The 15,891-nt window shown below is 45.1% G+C and overlaps 1 protein-coding gene across 25 annotated transcripts in view; it reads left to right on the forward strand.

Moving 5' to 3' along the window:
* FBRSL1 (fibrosin like 1) overlaps positions 1-15,891 on the forward strand; it is a 519,147-nt gene that overhangs the window by 296,459 nt on the left and 206,797 nt on the right. The window lies entirely within an intron of this gene.

Below are 15,891 nucleotides of genomic sequence, written 5' to 3' on the forward strand. Positions count from 1 at the left end.
AGCTGTGTATAAATTTGTTTAATGGGTCTCTAACTCACCATCAGACTCATAAAGGCAGCCACTGTACAGGCTATTAGGCTGCAGTAACTTAATTGCTCGTTAATTGGGTAATTAGTGCTTTGTTTTGCTTTAAAGCCTAAACACTCATAAAAAGTGAATTAGCTGAGTAAACAAGAATGGAATTTTCATGATATGCTGTCCCAGTTATTGCACATAATTAATCAACCTTTTATTATCATCTCTTTTTTGTTTTGTTTTATTTTTTTTGTCTTTTTCCTGGTGACTGCCGCAGGTAGGCTGAGTAAATATCCCGGCTCAAAGCCCCGGGGAAGCACCCCAGGTACACCTTACTGAGCTAAGGCTGGTGCCTCTGTTCCACCCTAGAGGATGCTGAGGTGATGCGCTGATCCCAGCACCTCTCGCTCCCCACAAGTCCAGAGCTCCGTGGGCAGCCCAAGTGGCTGCCACCTCCTCCAGCCAGGGGGCTGCTAGGTGGGGAGTTGTACATAAAGGACCAATTTGCCTCTTCCCATCTCCCTGCCTACATGGTGCTCAGTTCCACAGCTCAGGCTAATCTACCAGAAATGTAAATGAAAACCTAGCAGCCTGGAAAACCGGTTTATTTAACCAAGATGTGCATTAACATGAAGCTATCGCTGTACTACTTAGGTATTTGGGCAAGAGATGGGCCTGCAAATGAACGCACTTAGCAGAAAATGTTTCTCCAAGCTGTAACAGGTAGTTAAATGAAATATTAGAAGAGGAACAAGTAAATTGAAAACCTGTTTGCACCCACCAATCGGAAGCTTAATTTGCACTCCCAGACAGGATCACAACCCCCTCGTCCCTGCCCTGCACGCGGAGTCTTGAATGCTGCACAGATTGCAGTGCTTGCGCTGCTTAACCAGTGAGCATCCTTAATCGGGATTATGGCCTTTGCTCTAACGAGCGGTAGCAGCAGTGCTGTAGGTGCTCCATGGTGCTCGCTCTTCCATTGCTGGGCCTGACTGTTTGGCCATGTCTCAGTTGGATTTGAGAACTCCTCAAGACGAGGAGACCAGGAGAGGAAGGAATTGGTGCATACTTTTTGTGTGTCTTCTTGCTCTAGAAGCAATTTTAAAGGAGGACTGATGGAGAATGTTACTCTTACGCTTTACATGCAAAGGAAATTTTGGTTCTAATCAACAGCACAGGACGCTAGTGCTGGATTTCCACATAGAGAGTAAGTACTTACTGGTGGAAACTAGTCATAGTCGCCTGAGCATGTATTGGGGAAGGCTGAAGGATTTGGCTCACAAAGAGAGCACAAAATACAATTAAGTGAGACCTAGTAAATTTTGTACTTGGCATTTGTGGTCAGATGTTGATATTAAATGTAAGCAGAACTTTCCTGTAAAAATTAGTCCTCTTTTATTGCAGAACAGTTGAGGTTTTACAAAGAATGGCACCGAACCACAGAGACCTTTTGCTAGCAAGCTGATAAAGGAAACAGCTGCGAAGTTTGACGCATAGAAAGCTGGAGTTACACATCTTTGATCTGTTTGAATTTAACAAATGAAACGCTTCTTTCATACGGCACATTTTTCAGATTCAGCCATATCTGTGGTTGCTTTCCTGGCTGTGCTTTTTTGGTCAGGGGTTGACCAAGGGCTAATGCCCGCGAAGGAGAGCCCCAGGCTGCCCCCTCCAGCGTGGCAGCCCCGTAGTGGCCAGCCTTCCACGAACCGAGTTTCTTAGAGATCTGGTTTTGTGCGTGCTTTCGTTTAAAACCCATCTGTCGATAAAGTGCAGCAGTTTGCCGTGTAGATACTGCTGTGCTATAGGAGATGAGAACATGATAATGGTTAGCAAGTGGTGGGACTGCGTTTTTCTGCCATGTAATTACATGGCCTGGTTGTTTCCTTGGTCCTGAATAAGGCTGAAGCAAAAGGAAGGACTGGACAGTGTGGGAAGCTGGGCACCTGGGGAAGTGTTAGCCAGAAGAACCTACTGTTGGTCGTCTCTTACAAACCTGACATTTCCTGAAGTCAAATTAAGAAATAGCTACTTCCGTGTTGGCTGCAGTAAGTCCACTAGCCCGTCACTGGTTTTACTTTTTGAGACCTTTCCATACAAAACCGTTAAAAACTTAGGTAACGGACTCGCTGCTGTTATAAAAAGAATTAGAGGAAACTAAACGAAAGATCTTAATGAAAAAATTTAGAATATTTGAAATGCCTTGTTTCTCTCCAGCGCTTTTATTGTGTACTCTGCAAAATTCTCTACAAAAACGGTGACTTTAAAAAAAAGTCATGGATGTGTAATCCACATCCAAAAAGGATGTGTAATTTTTTCTGTGTAATCTTATACCGTTACTTTCCTTTTTTTTAAGTAGGATTCCAGATAAGTTTTGGAGAATAGTAGTAGAAAATGTATTCTATAATTTGTACTATTCATGTACTTTGAGGGTTATTTTTCCCTTTTGCAGACATTTTTCCAGTCAGCAGTGAAATATTGGCTTCTCCAAAACTGGACTGGAATTTTTTTGAAATTGGCTGAAGGTATAAATGCCTGGGATTAACAAGTTTCAGCCGTTTTTTTTTATGAACATCCATTAAGCTGTGTGTAAAATACATATTTCTACCAAATAGCCATTTATCATCTCTGGACACGCATGCCGCAGCGCCTGGCACACGCCGCAGCGAGCAGACGCGGGCTTCCCGTCCAGCGCGCCGCTGCTTACCTCCGAGCATCCCCGTACCTCCCCGTCCATCCGGAGCACGGTGCAAATTTGTAAAGCAGGCTGCTGCCGAAGCGAGGCAAACTTGATTTATCGTTTCACAGTTGCTTGGGTCCTGCTTGTGTTTCGGAAGCCTCGCTTGCTCGGTAGCTACTGAAGAGGAGACAGGGAGGGTAGACACGGTAAGCACCGGTGTTGGGCCGGCTGCACGCTTTCTGCCTCTCTTGGTTCGATAGTCTTTGATGAAGTACACAAATACATGCTCACAGATAGATCTAACCAAGTGAAGTGTGGTTTTCAGGTTTAACCTCCAATCTGTTGGCCAAATGAAAAGTCCTCTCGCTTTTGCTTGAGAGCCTTGTCGCTACGTGGTTTTCTCTGCTTTTCAGAATTACATTTTCCCTATCTCATTTGTGAATCACCTTCCTTGAAAGCACAGTTTGTAGTGGAAAAACTCACTAGCTGGATGCTACATGTTCCTTACCAAAACTGAGCTTAGGAGAAAAATGAGCATTGATAGTACTGGGGGGCTGTTACCTGGAAGCTGGCACTAACTTCTCTAAAGCACTCTTAGTGGGATCAGCGGCGTTCCCGGCAGCCTTGCTGTTAGGTGTGGCCACCCAGTAGCAAAGCCAGAGGTCACAGTGGGGCACGACATCGCCATGGAAGGCTTGTTGTCCGTGAACCACCCAGATGTCCCGCAAATGTTGGGGTGGGATCCTCGTGTTTTTTTCAAGCATCCTCCCCTCAATCCTTTGGACCAAAGTAAGGAAGCCAAAAAAGACAAGCATGCAGACATTTCCTCTCCCTCCCAGTTCTGGTGTAATAGCTTGGTTTTCAGCTTGATGTTATCATCATTATTATGCTCGTATAATAGTAAGGGTGACAGTCTTGGCGTGGAGGGGCTGCAGCCCTCTGCAGAGTCCCACACCCTGGAAGGCCGTGACTACGACATCGTTTGGCAGCTGCCTCGGTCTCTTCATTTCAGGGACTTTTCAGAGCAACTGTAAGGGATGATAAAGGCTGACGGAGAAGATCAAGCTGATAAATAGTCGGAAAATTTTCACATATGAACCCCAGCAAGTCTGAAAACAGAGCCACGGCAACAGAGAGATTTATGTATTATGTATTGAAAAATACAAGCATGGCATGCTTTGTAAATGCTGGATAGCCAGCTCTCCTGAGCTTTGGTTTACAGTGTATTAAATTACTCTGGGCCGCAATCTGTTATAATAAATCGTTTGCATAGCACCTCTGGAGCATACTGCCAGGCAGAAAAAAGAGACTCCTTTTGCTCTGAGAAGCTTGCAGCCTGACCAGTGACAAGCCAGAAATGGGGCAGGGGTTCAGGAGAAAGGAGGCAGAAGAATTATGAGGAAGGGGAATGGCAAGGGAGGCTGTCCTGGGTGGGTGGCTGGGTTTTTGAAAGTGACTGTAGTAGAAGACATGAGCTGGGGAGTTGGGGTAATGGAAGGATGAGAAAGATGCTGGAACCTATTAAGAAAAAAAAAAAAAAAAGAACAGGAGGGGATTTCCATCTTTTAGACTACATGGGATCAAATGCATTATTACTGAGAGTAATGCCCTCATTTAGCTCCGTTGTGTGATGGATTTGAAGCTTCAAAACATAAATGAAACTAAGGGCCTGGATAGCCTAATGCTGTTATAAATTTTGAAGACCTAGTTTCAAATATGATTCAGGGGCCTTAGTGAAATGTGTTTGGGGATCTCAGCTTCATCCCTGTTGGGTAATTGCGCACATCACAGAAACATCACATCTTGGCACGACTCCGCTGCTCTGCCAAATGGAGGCTCCAAGGCTGCGCGAGCAAAGGCAGCTGCAAGTTGTGATTTAGGAATGTTGGCTGGGAGATGTGGAGGCAAAGTCTACAAAGTTTCTGCCTAGAAAGCATTAAAAAGAAAAAAGGGAAGAAAAAATCACCAAACTCATTCTCTTTTATGGAAAAAAGCATGTTGGAAAAGAGGCGAATACATTGTAAAATTGCCAGTGCCCCATTTTCCTTGGTTATAAAACTTCTGGCAAATACATCAGCTGTGTTCCCCACCCCTTTTAGATTACATGTAGAGTGTTTTAATATCTTTTTTTAACATTCTCCAAATCAAAACATTAAAAAGGAGGGGGAAGAAATGTCTGAGTAAAATTTAGTAGGTCAGAGATGGAATTCTGGCCTAATGCATAGCAAAAGTAGCTCCATCTTTTAATGTTGCTACTCTAAAACCCATGGGCTCTCTCTGATTGTGTCCACCACTTGGGATTACTGACATTTTTCTCTGTCATCCAAAAATATAGAAAAACTTAGGCTGCAAACACCCTCAACTCTGTTTGAGTAGCTCTAATTTACATGACTTAGGTAGGCGTAAAAGATGAGAAATGACCTTTTCAACATGACTTCAGATATTAAAACGATCTTACAATCTTATTATCATGAGAACATTTCGCAGAGTATTAAGCTCAATAAATTACCTTTTCCCCAAGCTGCTAACCCTCGATCCCTCAGGGGCAGCTGCTGCAACGATGTTGGTTCACGGCCTTCTTATTTTAGCTGAATTGCTTAATTGGTATGTGTTCTACATCCCCGATTGAGTATTTGGAGCACAAATGAAGGTTAGAACCTTTGCGCTAGTTATCGACTGGAAGAAAATTGATTCACGCTCAGGAGTGCAGTTGGGAGACGATTCACAATCCTCCCTAGGAAGGAAAGATCCTGCTCTTTTCTTTTTCCCTAGATTTCTCGCAAAGGTCAGTCCAGCTGAACAGTCTCATGTTTCTGTTTTGGTTGTGTTGTGTTGTTTTTTTTTTTTTTCTTACACAGCAATTCAGTGTTCGAGAACGTGGGTTTTAGCTTCCCAGACATTCCTGTAGTTGAAATTGTGGTACTGTGGATGCTGTCTTTCTCTCTGCAGTCATGTTTACCAGGAGACTCTGCTGTGCGGGACATTGTATGGCAAAGCAGGTTATCATTCCCCAAATGTTCTCCACCTTTCTTAGAGCCAGCGGGGCTGAGGAAAGGGGGTTGGAAGAACATCACTGTTTCAGCTCCCAACCTCAGGATATATTTTCACAGGGGTGACTTTCCAAGGATGTGATTCTGCTGTGTGCTGAACATCTTTACTTCAGTGAGTGAAAATGAACTCTTAAGTAAAGGTCATTCAATGGGAGGTTCGGGAATGCAAGAAAGTGACAGCACAATTTACCAAATTCAGGTGCTGAAGAAATTCAAACAAAATGCACGTGCATCGTACTGCTTAGTAATTCCTCTTCTCTTTGTGATATGAACAAGCCTTTCCATACCTGTTGTGCATGTATTGATTGCTAGAAATGCCTTTGTTTCCTACGATCTTTGTAAGAGGAACCTGAGCTTTCTTGTGGCCTGTATTAATAGAAACATCAAAATGACATAGATTATGCTTTCTTTTTAATGTTCGTTAAAGGGCAAACATGTGACTTAGCCAGCCCCAGCAAGGTTCCCTCAGGCTCCAGGAGCATGCCAAGAAGAGAGACCATGCAGCCAAAGCAAGAGGCATTCCTGGACTACAGTGCGTGTTACACATCATCCAGAAGGGAAATGGAAAGAAAAAAAGCTTAAAAGTCAGACAGACACGGAGGGGGCAGCAGGATGTCAGCTCAGCATGCTGACTTGCCACAATCTGTTAGCTCAGTCTCGTTAATACGCAGGCCAATGAGAAAATAGATAGACGGGATTGGAGGAGAAAATTTGGCTGCATCAAATAAACCCAGATACAGGCACCGAGATACAGTGAGATGCTTCATCCGAGGAAGGTTGTAACACCTGAACAGAGCTCGAGTGTGGAATTCATCTGTGAGGAGTCTGCGACCTTGAGTGCTTTGTTCAGTGGGTGGTAGCTGATCTGAGAGCGGTGGGTTTTCCCCATTGCACCAAGGGACGGAAAGGCAGCAGCAATGGTGATTTTCTGTAATGCACGACCAGGTGCTGTAGGAGAGCACATTTGCTGTGACAGGTCTTGCCGCTGTAATCTATTCAACCCGTAGGCTCTGCGGCATTTGGACAGGCTTCTGGACACCGTCCAAGAGCCAGTAGTGTTCCTGGGCACGGCACAGGTTGAATGTTTTAGGGCTTGAGCGTGCAAGACCACTTGTACCTTGAGGGTGATTTCAGCATTGGCCATTAACTGAAGATCTGTAATTGCGGCAGTCTGAAGGAGCACGTGGGAGGGCTGGAAGTTTTTTAATTCGGCCTCTTGTTTGTCCTTATTTCTTGCATTTCATAGAAAAACCCTTTGACTGAAAGCCCTTTTAGCCCTTTGAGAGTGCTAAAACTTGTGATAAGTATCATGGTAGTTTAAATAAATAAATTCATGTTTCCTCTTCTGGTAGAAGTGTTGTAGGTACTTCCATGCAAGATGCTGTGGAAATCTGTCAGAAAATGGTCCTCTAAGTGGAATGTAATACAGAAAGATATCACTGTCCTAGAATCTGTAAGGTGAAAATGTAAAAAACAAAATACAAATTGCTGTCGGCATTTATATATGGCAACAGTCTGTGGTTCTGTTCAAGTCCTGGGGATATCTCAGTTTGTCTGTGGATTTACTCTGAGTGAGTTGTGTATTATCTTTATTTTAACACAGCTGAGATTTCAGAGCCAAAGTCAAATATCAGCATGATCAGTGACTGACCATAAAAATAAGTAAATGGAGCACTCCCCTGACTTTTGGCACTTCTGAAATGTTTTTTTTTGCTATTGTTTGCCAGAGTCTCTTGGGAGCTTAAAAATGAAAATGTTTCCTTATGTTTTCTCTCCCATTAATTCTGGTTCTGAACTGGAGGGTCAGTCTTAACTGTCAAACTACTAGTGATCTTTTCTTTCGAGAAAAGCAGAAAGCTTTAAATCGTTCATTTTAAATTCTCCTGCATCCCACACACAGTTAAAACAAGATTGTGGGCAGATCATGGCTTGGGCAGAAAAGGCAGCATTTACTTCATATTTTGCAATACTCGTAGTACCATGCTGAGCTGACAGAAACAGCACATTGTTAAGCAAACTCTTTCTTTCCAGTATGTCTGCATGGGGGGACACGGAGTGCCCACGCGTCTGCGTTATGGGCAGGTCCAGATCTCCTGCTGCACTCGCAGGAGGTGGGAATTTCACCTCTCACTACAGAGGAGGCAGCCCTGCCCAGGGAGCAGCAGCGCTTCCCCAGGGCTTTCCTGGAGGAAATCCTGCAAACGAGGAAACGTCGAGAGGCACAGGATTGCAGGTGTCCCAGGGTGGGAGCATGGTGAACCATCAGCGCCAGACCCTGCTGAGGGACCCATGTGCTCCCTGTGTTGGCGTGGTGACAGGAAAGAAAACTCAGCTGTGATCTGGGACCTCGGAGGCTTGCTGTCACATTTCTCTCCTTCCTCCCCACACATGGCTTTTCTGTGCTCTAAACAGATTTGTCACTCCTTGAATGACCCCGAGGGTTATCCCGACTGGGTCCCTGCTGCGACATGGCTACGGTTCATTTTGCCATCCTGATAAAAGCAGCGTAGTCCTTAAACCACTTGAGATCTCTCTTCCCAGAAATGAAATATGTTTGTTATTAGGCTGTGTAGCAAACATGAATAATTGTATTGGGAGTGGGATAATATTTGTAGTTTTTATTTATATTATGGATGCTTGCAGCAAAAGGTCTAAGGAGCAAATGACCAAATACCTTCTTTTTCCAGCGCCTGCATGATGCACTTTGTGGATACCAGACATCGATTCTATAACTTGCAAGTTATAGAAAAGCTAACTGTAAATATGTCAACATTTTCTTTGTCATCCCAGAACACTCAATAAGCTCTTAGATGTCTTGGATGTAAGCCGGGGAGTGCCGTAGCAATAAGGTCCAGGGCTTTGAACTTGATTCAAAATTATATGGAAACTTGGTGTCAAACGTGAAGATGTTGATGTTCTTACAGTAAGTTCTCTTGCCAAAGGGACAAATTCCAATGTTTTATATTACTTAGGTTTTCTGAGTGCTGTACGCTTCATGCCTAGCTCCCATCAGCTCTGGGACCTGCACAACAGCGTTGCAACTGGAGTACTCGTTTCCTTCACTTCTGGCTCTTCCTTCGGTACTGCCTCAGTTTCTCGGGGGATTTTTACATTGTGTACGTAGAGAAAGCCATTCACGTATGAGAAGTTCCAAGCTTTTTATGTCAGAGAGAACACCAAAGTTTTGGTGGTGCTGGCAACTTTTGAAGGTCAAGTGACGGTAGCTTGTGACATTTTGGGGACCTTTTCTTTTTTTCCACGTGTTTGAAGGTTAGCTCATTCAGCAGTGATGAGTCTTCAGCTGCCTCTTCAGACAGGAGCCATCATCGCAAAGTTGGGATTAATGCAGGGATAAGAACATGTCCTCTCTTTTCCTGGACACGTTTCCCTTGTGCCTTGATGCTTTTATGCTTCTGTTGTTGAAAGAACAGCCACGCTCCTGGAAGACGGGAGCCCCAGTTGTTCTCAGGGGACGCTGGGCAGCAGGGACGTGCGGTGCCTCGGCGCCTTCTCAGCGGCAGTGCAGCAGGAGCTCCCCATCCTCGCCCCACGCACGGTGAGCTCCGGGCTGGCAGAAGTCCGTGCTGGCAGCCAAGCCGCTGGGGGCAGCCTCGGATTGAATTTCCCAGTCTGGAAAATCTTCTAAGAAAGGAAAAGAGTTAAAACAAAAATAGCGAGCGCGTGCCAAATGGCAGCCAGGAAGCGGAGTGCAGCATCTCGGCCGCAGGCCAGCAGGGCCTGAGCGCGGCGGCGTCTGACACGCAGTAATTAGTCAGCGCGGGGAGCGAGGCCGCTCACTTGCAAAGGAGCAGCAGGCAGCGGGGATTTTCAACGGGACGGAGCCCTCCAGGTCTCCTTCTAGGAAGAGCACCCTCTCAGGGCAGCAGGGATGGCCTTCTCAGCACGGAGAAGCTCAGAATTTTACTTCAGAAAAAGTCATTTTGAAGGCCAGGTGGAACCAGTTCCTTCAGTTGCGCCATCTGTGTAATAATACAAGCCAGATAATTTTATTCCTTCAGTCTTGTGAGCCCGGAAGCATGTGTTGGACCAGTTGACATCATCCAGCGAGCCACCTTGTCTGGAAGTCAGAAGCCTTGGAGCAGTGGTTTCCCATGGCAGCTAGGCCAGCAGCTGGGGCAGGGAGTGCTCTGGGTGACACCTTCGGGGGAACAGCTGGACAGATACCTCTCTGCCTCCTTTCCCACATCCTGCATATCACAGCTGTAGCCAGCCTTGCTTCAGGATGGTGCAAATTCACTTTCTTTTTTCTCCTTTTTTTTTTTTTTTTTCATTTTATCCACAATGGTGACTCAACCTCATCACGCTCCAGATCTCTGAATTTGTCTGGCTTTACCATCCCACCATTGCTTCTTGTTAAGTTCTCTGTTCGTGACTAGGAATAAAAACAATTATATTACCAATAAATCCTTTCAAACCCAGTGAAAGACATTTTGAAACAACAGATACTAGCTTGTAATTGTCATGGCGCTAGCTAAGGCTTAAAGCAAAGAAGCCCTTGGGTCCAGCATATGAAAAGACACTAAATTGTAGTAATTGTAGTCTTATCTTCTGAAGCTCCGGGAATCATCCCAACTGTGGAGTGCAAGTATGAACTCTAAGGTCTGGTTGTCTTGGGTCTCTCTTTTCCTCGCAAGGATGGGAGAAAAAAGAAGACAAAGACCGTTTTCATAAGCTTTCCTGGGGAAAATTGTCTAGGAATGTTGAGCAAACACACGTGGAAGGAATGTACTCTTAGACCAAGACACGAGAGAGGGAACTCTTGGACACGGTGCGTCAGCCTGATAGATTCTCATTTGGTGCACTTGTCAAAGAGTGAGGAAGGGGAGCGATTCTGAGCAAGTCATGCTTACGTCTTCTCTGCCATGCTCTGCTGGTGCACCTCTTTCGCTGGGCTCCCCAGCTCAGACACTAGTGCTGGGAGGAGTGCTGTGCTTGGAAACTGCCTGGTTTACATCATCAGCCTGGCTTCTGTGCCGTGGTTGTGCAACCATTTTTCTCATGAAGTTACAGTTACACAAAAGCCATTTCTTTTCAGTGAGTTGAGCAAGTTTCCTCCTTTTTTTTTTTTTTTTTCTTAGAAGGATAACAAGAAGCAGACGATCAGGTTGAAGCAGGAACTGAGCAATGTTTATTAACGCTTGCTTTGAATGTGTCTCGCTGCAAAGTTGGAAGCTAAAGAATCAATATATATTTTAATTGCTACTAAGGAGGAAAGAGTGACTCACTGACGGACCGCTGCTGGCTGTCGGGTGGAGCGTGGGGGGCTGTGTTTGTTGCCATTAACATCTTTGACATTGCCGGTCTTAATCACGTGTTCTGACTCCAGTCAGAAATTCTGTTTCTTTAATGCAAAAGAAGACAAATTCTGCAAAACGACCTTAGCCATTAAGATCAGGATGTAAGTTTATCAGATTAAAAGCAAAACACATTTTGCTTTGTTCTGAAGTGGAGGGCTGGTTGTTTTGAGCACGTAGCCGTCCCAGGTCACCCAACCACAGAAGTCTGTTCAAAGGTATTTAAATTGATGGCACCGCGTAACACAAAGAACTTGCTTTTGTTTCTGTTTTCATGACAAAGATTTATATTAAATAGGGGAAGGTATCGGGCTGAATCTTTGTTATCCTAAACTTGTGTTTGGGATAGAATAAATTACAGTGTCAGGTTCTTCTCTAGTTGTTGCTGAATTTGGTGACTGTAACTGAATATGAAATTACGACCTGATTTTTTAGAAGTGGTAGAATATACAAATACAACCAGAGACTTCTTTGATGTGGTCTTTTTTTTTTTTTTTCTTTTGCTGAAAATCTGAGACTAAGGGACTAAGGTGAGGATTAGGAACCAAAATACTTGCCCTTGAAAGAATATTTGAGGCTCAGATTTGCTTGTGTTGAGAATTGGAAAAAAAAGGGAATATTTGATGACAGTTGTTGTTTCTTGTGATCCACATACCTGAATGTCAAAAGATGCCACGTTCGTATAGTGTAAATTAAAGTATGTGAAGAGCAGCCTGCAGTCTCTGTTAGAGTTGTAGTCTCGTTCCTCCCTGACTCCATGGTTTTGAAATAGTTGTGTTGATTCCTTGTGTTTGGGCTGTTATCTGATACCTGGATGATAAGAGTTTTTGGGTGTGAGGATCGTGTTTACTCTAGAGGAGCTTAAAGTGGCCAAGAAGGAGAAGAAGAGAGTAAACAGTTAATGCGTTCAGGAAGCAGACTTCAAAGTTTGTTGTGAGTGTAACATTCTTCCTCCCCAAAAGTTCAAAATGCCAGAGTCTAAAAGCCACTCAGTACTTCAAAAGCAAATATATCGCAGTAATGCATAACCTTCTAGATAAGGTGTCTCCTGCCAACAGGAAAGAAGAAAGTCAGAGCGACCACGTGTGCGTGTGTGAGATGGACAGGGAGATGCGGGGTGAGCTGGGCAGGATCTGGGCTGCAGCTGCAGATGGTTTGCCGAGGGGAAATGCTGGAGCGGGGCTGGCAGGGGAGCCGGGAGCTCCGCTGGGGCACTTGGCTTCATCCCAGCTCTCTGTATTCCTCGTGGCAGGAGGTGTGACAGAGCGGGAAGCTGGCCCACCCCCTGCTCCTGGCTGCTCCGGCAGCCTGAAATGCGTCCTTAGCTGCAGCGGGGACCATATGTGTCCTGTCCCCTCCACGCTTCCCAGCATTTCCAGTCCTGTTCCACAAAACCATGTCTGCAGCAGATTCAGGATGCTCCCTGAGAGCACGTGAGGAGCATTTGGCAAGTATATCACTGCATGCAGACTGTTTTTTTGGAAAGCAAGTCAAAGTGGGAGTAATCACTTTCATGAATCATTGTGGTAATAGAGAAATTCTCTTCTTTATTGACCTGTGTAGCATAGCACTGATACCAATCGGTACTCGGTGCAGCTACGGGAAGCTTTATGAACATTACTCACTCAGGCAATAAACACCAAAAAGTCATCTAGGCTGCATTTTGTTCTAGTTGCAGCCCTCTTGGCAAAGGACTCTCTCTAATTCATTTCCATTTTTAAAAGTATCATACACATATTCATTATTATTATTCCCCAGTCACTGCAAAGACATTTTAACCATTATTTTCCCTATTAGAAGTGTTGTTCCTCTCCTACAAAGGGAGGAAAGCAGGTTACCCACAGCTTGCTGACAGTCAAGCAGTAGCTGTACAAGAGCAAACCCTGCACATCGGCTCTGCCGTGGGAGGGTAATTTGAGCAAGACCTGTGCTGTGAGGCAGGAGACCGTTTTGCCCTCTGATGCTGCTTTCCATAAACCAGTGGATTAAGATTTCCTCCCCCTCTCTTAAGCTGGGTGCATCACTCCGTGAAGAATAATCAGCTTTCTCCGAAGCACCAAGCACGAGCCTTAGGTGCGAGGTAGCAGCGGTGCTGGCTGGCGCCAAGGGCTCTGCCTTCAGCCCCTCTTCCAATGCTGCTGGGTCCTGAGCAGGGCTCTTCCCTTCTGCTTCTTCAGTTTTGGAGCAGCACAAGTAGCTCGTGCTACACTGGTACAGCACGCAGCAAGGCTTGAGGAAGGGCAAGCGATGGGATCTTTTTTTCCTGCTGTAAGACCAGACAGCTAGGTAGGTAGATAAGGATGCAACAGAAAATATTTTCTGTTTCGAGCTGTAACAATTAGACTGCACTTCCCCACTGATGCCTATCAGATAGATACCTAAAACCGTAGGGCTTCTCTTCTCCTCAAAGGCCCGTGTACGCTCGCATATTTTGTGTTGTTTCCAATAGCAATACAGCTGCACCAGGGCTAGCAAAAATCAAATGCTCATGTAGGCAAGGCCTATTTTGTCAGTGCACTCGAGCAGGTTTTTTTCATGACATTGTAGTAAAAACACCTGAGCCTTGTCTATTTTCAGATACACGGCTGTTGAAAAATGAGTGTGTTTTGTAGTGTACCAGGGATCGCAGAGACCGAGCTTCTTGGGCTATAACAAATACCGCTGGAGAGCATTAAGCAGCAATTCGCCGTTTCATTGGCAGGAAATAGAATGTTTTTGAAGTGTGACAACGTGTCTGCTTAAATTTTGATGAGACACAGGTTCACAAAAGGTAATAAGGGTTTGCTAAGCATCCTGGAGTGCTCGCTGTGAAGGTAGTTGTCTGCTTTTACCATCAGCTGATGGGAAAGGGCGTTTGTCAGCCAGGGCTGCGAGGCTTTGCTCATTCATTGCCTCTGTTCCCCACGTACTGAGAGAGAGACAGAAAAATATAAGTGGCCGCTGAGCATCTCTCATGGCAGACCATTCCCTCAAAAATGAGTTATTCAGGCCTGCCGGAGGTACGATCTGGAAGAGCCTTTAATTAAAAGCCATTCAGAAGCAGAGCCTCTTGTGAGCCGCACAGCTGTACTGCACTGCAGGGAGGGGAGACCTCTGCCATTCTGTCGGTTAATTTGTTGGCAGCTCTGCAGGGCATGCCCTGTCCTTTCCGAGCTGTCAGGGCCCATCCCAATGCCGTTACAACCTGCCATGGGGTTTTGATGTGCTAGCACTGATTCCTGCTGGTTCCCTGGTAAGGTCACCGTCCCGGGGCCGAATTGTCCCTTCAGAGCAGGGCTGTGCTTCAGAGAGCTGCCGGATCGCTGGAGTCTCGCTGGGTCATCTCCTGCTCTTGTTTTGGCAAGGTAGTGGGTTACTGAGGAAGCTCCATTTCAAAGCCAAGGTGTCTCGATCCGCTCCTTGTCTTCTGCTTGGAACCGTTAGCAGCATTTACCTTCTCCTTTCTCAGATGTCTGGGATGTGCTCTGGACTGCTCCACGTTTTTTGTTTGTGTAAAGTACAGTAAAAACTGCAAACAGGAAGGATGTATGTGCTTGCCTGCTGGTTATGAAAGCTCCTGTAAGCGCCAGCTTGGAACAAAGGAAGCACTGAAAAAGGCAACTGTAAAGAAGCAAAGGATTAATTTTAATGCAGTTTAGAAATTCCAGCAACTTTTTTCTGAGTGTAGAATAAACATTTTAGTGAATCGAGTGAAACAATCTGGAGGAAACAGGGATTTGTGTTCTTCTTGATGGAGTTGATCCAATTTTTAGTGGAAATTATCCTTTAAAGCTTTACTGAGGCCCAGATTCGAAAGAAAGCAGCCCTTCGTATCGAGCCTGCTCAGATGAATCATTGTTCATTATTTGTGTTATACGTTAATGCCTCGTTGCTTCCACCAAGATGGATGTTCTGCCATATGCAAGCACATATTAGGGACGGTCTTTGCCAAGAGCCTTCCAGACAGCTGAGGTTGGGAAGGAGTGTGGGAGAGGAGGAGGAAGGGAGGCTGAACGGCGAACCAAGCACCAACAGAATGTCATGTGCCAGCAAACAAACAAACCACCACCACAACAACAAAAATACGACTCCACTGGAAGTCTGCAGCAGATCCAGGATAAAACCAAGGTTGCCTCACTACACGGGTTTGTCTGAGGTCGTCTTCCTCAAATAGGCCATCTCGATGGACTCTTAAGAGATTTGATTGCACCTACGTCTTCCTTCTGTGCATGTCCTTAGCTGGGAAATCACACTGTCTCTGAGTGTGATTTATTACGGCTCAAAGTGAAATGTCATAAATAACAGGATCTTACTTGATGGAGCTGTGCTGCTGTCCAAGGCACCAGCACAAAGAAGGTCACGGCACGTGCAGAAGAGCATCACCTTCACAGCTCGGTTTCTCAGCCATTATTTCTGGGCTCGGCAGCAGACTTAGGAGAAGAACTAATAAATACATCACTGCAGTAATGGGTACACAGCAGCCCGAATGCACCACATCTTCATTTAATTCAGCATCAAGTATGGTCTATGATTTTTATCTACATCTCCTCAGAGTAAAAATAAATAAATAAAATACAGATTTTTCCACCTGTTATGCGTTACTAAAGTTATCCTGTGCAATTGAATCAGGAAGAGATGAAAAGAAGGTTAATTACCACATGTCAGTGTTTCAGGTGCCAGTGAGATACCGCAGATTCAGGGAATTATGATACTATTCAAGAATTGCTGAAGATTCAGAGGTAAATATTTTGCTTCTCATCAACTAGAGAGTTTGCTGTCTGGAAATGTCCCATCTCTCCATCACGCCTGATCCTGCAGAGAAGCGATGGCTGTACATTACACGGTGCTCTCT

This window comes from Anser anser (genome assembly GCF_964211835.1).
Source record: "Anser anser genome assembly, chromosome: 18".
Taxonomy (NCBI): domain Eukaryota; kingdom Metazoa; phylum Chordata; class Aves; order Anseriformes; family Anatidae; genus Anser; species Anser anser.